At 43.6% G+C, this 9,037-nt stretch overlaps 1 protein-coding gene across 1 annotated transcript in view; it reads left to right on the top strand.

The window, feature by feature from the left end:
• DBF4B (DBF4 zinc finger B) overlaps positions 1–9,037 on the top strand; it is a 41,830-nt gene that overhangs the window by 114 nt on the left and 32,679 nt on the right. The window lies entirely within an intron of this gene.

The raw sequence follows: 9,037 nt of genomic DNA, 5'->3' as shown, positions 1-9,037 counted from the left end.
GTGAGTATCCTTAACAGACTCTTTCTTTACAGTTGGGGAAGTTCTGAGAGGTTCGGTAACTTGGCCAAAGTCACGCGGCTGCTAACTGTAGAGGGCGGGGACCCAGTTTCGATTCCAGCGCTTAGGTGCATCTCACCGAGCTGCCCTTCCGCGCGCCCTCGGTAGATTCTAAGCCCCCGTTCCCACACAGCTTTCAAGAGGGAACCTGCTGACTCTGTTCGGAGTACCCACCGTCACTGTCAGCTGGCACCACCTTTGCCTTTCCAAGCTCCTCCGGTGTCAAAACTCAAGCCCCAGGAAACCTTCCGTGGTTCCCTGCAGTCTGTGTTGAGACCCGTCCAGTGTGCTGCAGGTGCTTCTCTGCACTTAGCTTGCTGCTCTTAACGTAGTACCGGATGCAGTAGGTGCCCAATACATGATCAGGCAACCTCAAGTCATTTTTGACTCATTCATTCAACACTTAAATGCATTATCTTCGAAGAGACTTCTTTACTCTTTGCCAGGCACTGTGCTAAGAGCTTTTGGTGCATTATTGCTTGTAATCCCCTCAACAACTCTGTGAAGAGATACTTTTAATGTCCCTGTACTAAAGGTAAGGAAACTGAGGCACAGAGTCCCGAAACTACAGGAAGCCTAACTAGAGGCAAGGGCTTCTGCACGGCTGCCAGAGCCTGCGCTGAGTCTGCAAAACACCTGGCTCTGGGCTGAAATGAATTACCCAAGAACCTGGGTTGGCTTTTCCTGAACTGCAGAGAGGCTGGTAGGTCATTGGCCTGACTCATTTACTGAATATTATCTACAACATGCATTGCTGCTAGCACTGAAAGTACAAAGATGAACATCACAAAATCTCTGCTCTCAAAGGATCTTCAGTCTGGTGGGAACAGGCATGTTTAATGACAGTATAGTGAAATAAACGTTTTAATGGAGCTTTGTCCAATGAGGTTGTAGTAGCGTGCGTAGAAGATTAAGTTCCTGTTGAGTGGGGTTGGAAGCTGTGGAGATGGGGGCTGCCTAGTGGAGATAGTACTTGCACTTTTTTATTTTTATTTATTTTTATTTTTTAAATGTTTTATTTATTTTTGAGAGAGAGATAGAGACAGCATGGGCAGGGGAGGGTCAGAGAGAGAGGGAGACACAGAATCCGAAGACAAGCTCCAGGCTCTGAGCTAGCTGTCAGCACAGAGCCCCATGCGGGGCTCGAACCCACCAACTGTGAGATCATGACCTGAGCCGAAGTTGGACGCTTAACCGACTGAGTCACCCAGTCGCCCCTGCACTTTTTGAGAGAATGAATCAAAGTTCTTTTTTTTTAATTTTTAAATTTTTATTTTTTATAGATTTTTTTAACGTTTTATTTATTTTTGAGAGATAGGATACAGCACGCGAGCAGGAGAGGGGCAGATAGAGAGAGAGAGACACAGAATCCGAAGTAGGCTCCAGGCTCTGAGCTGTCAGCACAGAGCCTGACAAGGGGCGGGGCTCAAACCCACAAACCGTGAGATCATGACCTGAACCGAAGTCAGATGCTTAGCCGACTAAGCCATCCAGATGCCCCATGAATAACAGTTCTTTAGGCAAAAAGATGAGCAGAGAAAGAGAGCTGACTCCGACGTAGGGAACTGTGTACAAAAGTTTGTGAGGAACCTCCAGAGATTTATGGATAGCTTGAGCAACACAGTTCAGATAGAAGAGATTCAGGGAGTGACAGCACAAAGAAAGGCAAGCTTCTGTGGGTTCCCCTTATTATCGTTGAGATAATATAAATGAATGGAACACTGTAGAGCTGGGAAATATAAGATAGTGTGAATATTATCTCCATGACCTCTGTGTGCTGAGTTAGAATGTGACAGTAGTGGAGTCAAAAGCCAGAGTCAGCCCCCAAAGACTTGCCCGTTTCAGTCCTCAGATACACTTTTTTTTTTTTTTTTTTTTAAGATTTTAAGTAATCTCTGCATCCAACATGGGGCTCAGACTTACAACCCCAAGATCAAGAGTCACATGCTCCACCAACTAAGCCAGTTGAGTGCTCCCTCAGATACACCTTCTAACCCAGGGGCTATCTTGCAGGTAGCGCTTGTCAGTTGGCCAACTTGGGAGCCATTGTGACTCAAGGATCATAGTGTGAGGTCAGTACAGAGCGCCCCAACCAGAAAAGTACCAGGAGATTTTTTTAGCTTTTTTTTTTTTTAACTTTTTATTTTCAAGTAATTGCAGACTCCTGAGAAGTTGCAAAAATAGTACATAGAAACTTGTGCACCTTCTTCCACGTTCCCCCAATGGTACTACATAATTATTAGTACAATATTGAAATCAGGAAACTCGTATTGGTACTATGCACGAAGGTTTTTGAAGGCATCATGGGCTTATCACAAAACAGGGAAGGCCGCTCAGACCCTGCATTAAAAAATTAAAAAAAATCCTTATTGGCTATGTTATTACAAAAGTACTTGTTCATAGTTAAAAAATATACAAATGGACACATGACAGCTTATTGGAAAAATCAATACAACCATTTTCACTATAAAAAGATGCTGATGCAGGGCCGCCTGGGTGGCTCAGTCGGTTAAGCTTCCGACTTCGGCTCAGGTCATGATCTCATGGTTCGAGGGATCAAGCCCAACCAACATCGGGCTCTGTGCTGACTGCTAGCTCAGAGCCTGGAGCCTGTTTCAGTTTCTGTGTCTCCCTCTCTCTCTGACCCTCCCCTGCTCATGCTGTGTGTGTGTGTGTCTGTCTCTCTCTTTCTCAGAAATAAAACATTAAAAAATTTTTTTTTAAAAATGCTGATGCAGATTAGATTTGGCAGATTAGATATGCAGATTAGATTTGGCAGTGAGAAACCACGTTTGCCTCTCAGATCCAAAAGTCTTGGGGCTGGGGCAGCTGGATGGCTCAGTCCTGGGTTAAGCACCTGACTCGAGTTCTGCTCCGGTCATGATCCCAAGGTCATGGGACCATCCCACGTCATGCTCCCCTCTGAGTGTGGAGCCTGCTTGACATTCTCTCTCCCTCTGCCCTTCCCCCACTCACGTCCGTGCGCTCTCTGTCTCAAAAAGAAGTCTTTACTAAAAGTCTGATAATATGCTGTGTTGAACTGTGATTGGGTAGCAGGCACTGGAAAATGTTGGAGTGGGAAGTAAATCGGTACAATCTTGTTGGAGGGCAACTTGAAAAGACCCTGCATTTCTCCTTCCAGGAACTTATAATATGCACATGTGTGCACACTGACATATTTTTAGGGACATTCATTACAGTGATACTTATTGTAGTGAAAGGACAGAAATAGTCTCCATTCTGTAAGTGGGAGACTGGCTCAAGCTACGAAAGGCAGGACTGGAGGACTGTAAAAATGGAGGAAGCTCTTTATGTACTGATAGGTAACAAAACTCAAGATATGTTGTTAAAGAAAAAAGTGAGGCTCAGGACAGTATATGATGTTTGCTTCCATATGTGTTAAAAAGAAGGTGGGGTAGGGAGAATATGTACACATATGTATCCTTGCAGATGCATAAAATAGCTCTGGAAACATACTCCAGGTGTGGAAGGATAGCTGTTGCTGGAGGAGGACTCCCGGAGATTAGTTTCAAAACATCTTGTTTTAGGGGCGCCTGGGTGGCTCGGTTGAGCGTCCGACTTCGGCTCAGGTCATGATCTCGCAGTTCGTGAGTTCGAGCCCTGCGTCGGGCTTTGTGACAGCCAGCCCAGAGCCTGGAGCCTGTTTTGGATTCTGTGTCTCCCTCTTGCTTTCTGACCCTCCCCTGCTTACACTGTCTCTCTCTCTCTCTCAGAAATTAAAAAAATTTTTTTTAATTTCAAATACTAAAAAAATACCCATCTTATTTTAAAATTATGAGCTATTTGTTATATTTATTTACCTTGCATTTGTTTTTAAAATAGGGGTGCCTGGGTGGATTGGTTGAGTGTCCCACTCTTGATATCGTCTTAGGTCTCGGTCTCACAGTCATGGGATCCAGCCCTGCATCCGGTTCCACACTGGGGACTCCACACTGACCTTGGAGCCTATTTGGGATTCTCTCCATCTGCCCCTCCCCAGCTTGCTCATGCGCATGCTCTCCCTCTCTCAAAATAAATAAACATTAAAAAAAAAAAAAACCTGCTTGAATGCTGCCTCCAATCTCCTTTTCTTCCCTTCATCCCCAGAGGTAACCACTATTATTGAATTTGGTGTTTATCTTCCTCTTGAATGTTTTGAAACATAGTATATATTACACAGTATGGATGTATGTTTGTATCCATACATACTATCCATAAACAGAATGTCACTTGTATGTTGGATTTTTCATTCTGTGGTATGCTTTTTTTCACATAAAATTATTTGAAATATTTATGCATGTTGGGGCACCTGGCTGACTCCATTGGTGGAGCATGTGACTCTTGATCTCAATGCTGTGAGTTCAGCCCCACCTCACAGCCCCACGTTGGATGTTGAGATAACTTAAAAATAAAATCTTTAAAAGCTTTACCTGTGTTGTACATACAGCTCTTGTCTGTTCATTTAGACAACTGCATAGTATTCCACTGCTTGAATATGTCTCATTAGTCCATTCCTTTGGTGACGGGCATTTAGATCATTTCCCAGTTTTGCAAACAGTGCATCAATTCACATCTTCTATGTCTCTTTGTATGTTTATGGGAAAGTTTCAGTAGGCCAGTAAGCATCAAAAATATTTTTGCCACATACTCTTGGCAGTAAAAATATTTCACCATGCATTTCTAATGTACGAATGTGTATTTGTGAATTACATATGTGAGCCACTATAACAAATGAGTGTGTCCATAATAAGACATATAAGACATAAGACATGGGGCACTGAGGTAGCTCCCTCGGTTGAGCATCTGGCTTTGGCTCGGGTCATGATCTCGTGGTTCGTGGGTTCAGGCCCTGCTTTGGGTTCTGTGCTGACAGCTCAGAGCCTGGAGCCTGTTTTGGATTCTGTGTCTACCTTTCTCTCTGCCCCTCCTCTGCTCATGCTCTGTCTCTCTCCAGCTCAAAAATAAATAAAAAGAGACATAAGACATACAAAAGGGGGGGGATTGAAAAGTGAAGTAAGGGGCGCCTGACTGGCCCAGTCCATAGAACGTGCAACTCTTGATCTGAGTCATGAGTTCTAGCCCCACATTGGGAATAGAGATTACTTTAAAATTAAAAAAAAAAAAATGAAGTAAATAACGTATTACAAATATCCTACAGATTATAAAAATCCTTAGTCAAAATAAGTTTGCATATGCTTCATTACTTAGCCCACTTCTTTTTTTCTTTGTAATTGTGGCAAAATATACCTAACATAAAATTTACCACCTTAACCATTTTTAAGTGATACAGTCCAGTGGTGTCAAGGATTCATTACAGTCAAGAATTTCTCTTGAACTTCAGTGATTTTTTTTTTTCACTTGTTGGCCAGCTGCCACCGTCTCAATACTGGTTGGATTTTCATTGAACCTGAATGTTTGTACTTGGAGCGTTCACTTGTGAGTAATCTAAATCTTGCTTCTTTGAACAAATTTTGTAAACCCACTTTGGAGGGTTAGGAAAATCAAATCCAGATAGCATAATCTGTAAACCCATCTCTCTGGTCGTATGTAAACTATATAAAGTACTAACACACAAACACACTACAGAGCTGACAGAAACCATACCATACCCATCCAAATATGAAGCTTCCACTCCTCCTGCCCCCGATAACCCAACCCAAGGGGTGTGACAAGAGAGACCCTGGGAAGGCCACCAGTGTCAGTCTAGTTATGACAGATTAGTAAAGCTTACTTGTGTTTATTCTTTTAGCTAAAAAATAAATTCAGGGGGGCGCCTGGGTGGCTTAGTCGGTTAAGCGTCCGACTTTCGCTTAGGTCATGATCTCACGGTTCGTGGGTTCAAGCCCCGCGTCGGGCTCTGTGCTGACAGCTCAGAGCCTGGAGCCTGCTTCAGATTCTGTGCCTCCCTCTCTCTCTAACCCTCCCCTGCTTGTTCTCTCTCTCTCTCTCTCTCTCGCAAAAATAAACATTAAACATTAAAAAAAAGATCTGTTTTATCAGATTTTAATATTGTGGTATCAGTTTTCTTTCTCCATGTTGCCCTCCATTGAGCGGCAGCACAGAGCATGGCCCCTGTAGTCAGACTGCCTGGGTCCAAATCCCAGCCCTAAAAGTTTCTGACTGTGTGACCTCAAGCAAGTTGTAACCTCAGTGTTCCCATGTACGAAATGGACATTGTTAACTGCTCACCTCACCAGGTTTTTAGGAGGATCAAAGTAATTATTATTTTTAAAGCACTTGGGGGCCCCTGGGTTGAGTGTCAGATTCTTGGTTTCTGCTTAGTTCATGATCTCACAGTTCCCAGGATTGGCCCCATCATACAGTAGGAGCCTGCTTGAGATTCTCTCTCTCCCTCTATCTCTTCCTCTTCCCTGCCTGTGCTTGCACGTTCTCTCTCTCTCAAAGTAAATAAAGTTTAAAGCACTTTGAATATCATAGTAAGCGCTGCCTATGTAGTTATAAAATAGAGTAACTAAATAAATATATCTGCATCCCTTTTCTGTGCCATTATTTTATAGGCATTTCTCTGATAAACACCATATAACTGGTAGATACTGCAGTGCTGCAGTAGATATTACATAAGCCATAGCACATATGTATGAGTATGTACATCTGTAGAGTCACTCCTAAAAATGAGATTGCCGGGTGGAAAGATTACATTTGTAATTTTGCTAGGTAGTGCCAAGCTGCTTCATGTAGGAGGCTGGTACAACCCCGATGTAAGGTAGTTTGGCACTATCTAGCAAAATTGATCTTTGCCAGTCTGTTAAGTGAAAAGTGGCATTTCAGTGTAGATTTGATTTGCATTTCCCTTATTTTAAGTGAGGTTGAGCATATTTGAATGCTCTTTGTATTTCTTTTCCTATGAATATTCCCTTACCCATTTTCAATTGAGTGGTTGGTCTTTTCTATATCTATATGTACAAGTGTTTTAGATATTGGGAAGTCCTTGTTCTATGATAATGAGCTGATTTTTTTTTAAATTTTAAGCACTTTCCTTCAAGAATCAAGAAAAATGCTGAGAAATAAAATTTTGAAGTATTATCTAAAAATATTTTCTGCCAAATAGGAAAGGATACCTTTTTCTGGTCACTGGCTTTGTGCTAAATACATATTTAATATTTAAAACCTCACTTTTGGGGCAGCTGGGTGGCTCAGTCGGGCTCTTGATTTGGGCTCAGGTCATGATCCCACAGTCTGTGGGATCGAGCCCTGTGTCAGGCTCTGCTCTGACAGCCCGGAGCCTGCTTGGGATTCTCTATCTCCGTCTCTCTGTCCCTTCTCTGCTCACGTGCGCATGCTTTCTCTCTCTCTCTCAAAATAATACACTTTAAAAAATTAAAACCCCATTTTCTGTTGGATAATATTATCTTCCTTTTAGAAATGAAAAAACTGAAGATCAGAGAGATTCAGTCATTCATTCATTCAACAAATATTTAGTAAACACTCACCAGGTTTTTTATTTTGGGCATATAGCAGTGAGTGAAACAGAAAAGGTCCCTTTTCTTATCATCTCACTTTCTAGCTGGGGAAATACAGACAACACATGGTAAACAAGTAAGATACTTTCTGATAGTGGTAAGTGCTGTGAAGAAAATAAGCCCAAGTGGCACACACTGGCAAGAAATGAAGCTGCTTCTTGGGTCAGGTGCTCTCTGCAGTCCCATATGAAAAAGTGAGATTCCATCTGATGCCTAAAAGGAAAGAGAAGAGGTGGGAAATGGAACTGTTAGTGCAAAGGCCCTAAGGCAGCCACAAGTTTGGCTCATTCAAGACACAGGGAAGTTTGAGGGCGCCTGGGTGGCTCAGTCAGTTAAGCAGGCCATGGCTCACTTTGGCTTAGGGAATGATCTTGTAATACACAAGTTCAAGCCCTGCGTCAGCTTCTGTGATGACAGCTTGGGGCCTGGATCCTGCTTCGAATTCTGTCTCTCCCACCCCACCCCAACCCCGCTCATGCTCAGTCTCTCTCTCTCACACACACACACACATTTATTTTTTTTAATGTTTTATTTATTTCTGAGATAGAGAGAGAGGCAGTGTGAGCAGAGGAGGGTCAGAGAGGGAGACAAAGAATCCGAAGCAGGCTCTAGGCTCTGAGCTGACTGTCAGCACAGAGCCCGACGTGGGGCTCGAACCCACGAACTGTGAGATCATGACCTGAGCCAAAGTCGGACACTTAGCTGACTGAGCCACCCAGGCACCCACACACACACAAATTTAAAAAAAAAGACACAGGGACGTTTTGCCAGAGGAGCAAACAGGGAAAGCCACTGGGTGGGTTTGAAAGGGAAGGCAATTTCACTGGTTTTATTTGTCAGACAGGATAAGCTATGTTCGCAGTTCTGAAATTGGTTTGGTTTGGTTTCAGGCCCCTATTTTCTTTTTTAAAAATTGAGGATCCCAAACAGCTTTATAAATGTGTTTATCAGTTATCCGTTGCTGTGTCACCCCAAAATACAATGACTTAAAACAACACCAGGCACTGATTTCCTCTGGGTTTCTGGGGACCTGGAATCTGGGAGCGGCTTGGTTGGACTTTTCTGGCTTGGGATCCCTTTTGAGGTTGCAGTCACTGGAAAGCTTAGCTAGGGCTGCAGAATCTCCTGGCAAGAGGGCTCAGCCACAGTAGTGGGAAGCTGGTCCTGGCTGTTAGCAGGAGGCCTCCATCCCCCTCTGTCTCCACCAGAACCTTTCCATGGCATACTCGAACTTTCTCAAGCCACGATTTCCAGCTTCCCTCACAGCAGGCGATCCGAGAAACCACAGTGCAGATGTTGAAATATTTTTTATCACCCAGTCTCAGTTACCAACAAAGGAAGAATTCCATACGTCCGCAGACCTCCTCACCTTCTCTCTTTAAAAACCGCCTCCACCCACTGCCTCGTTGCCGACAGCCTCTCCTCCACTGTCTTGCCCACCGCTCGCTTGTAGTGTATTTAATAAACCATCTCCTGGGGCGTCCTGGGTGGCTCAGTAG

Source organism: Hyaena hyaena, unplaced genomic scaffold (assembly GCF_003009895.1).
Source record: "Hyaena hyaena isolate Hyena2069 unplaced genomic scaffold, ASM300989v1 scaffold_856, whole genome shotgun sequence".
Classification (NCBI taxonomy): domain Eukaryota; kingdom Metazoa; phylum Chordata; class Mammalia; order Carnivora; family Hyaenidae; genus Hyaena; species Hyaena hyaena.
This window is presented reverse-complemented; position numbering and strand designations above follow the sequence as displayed.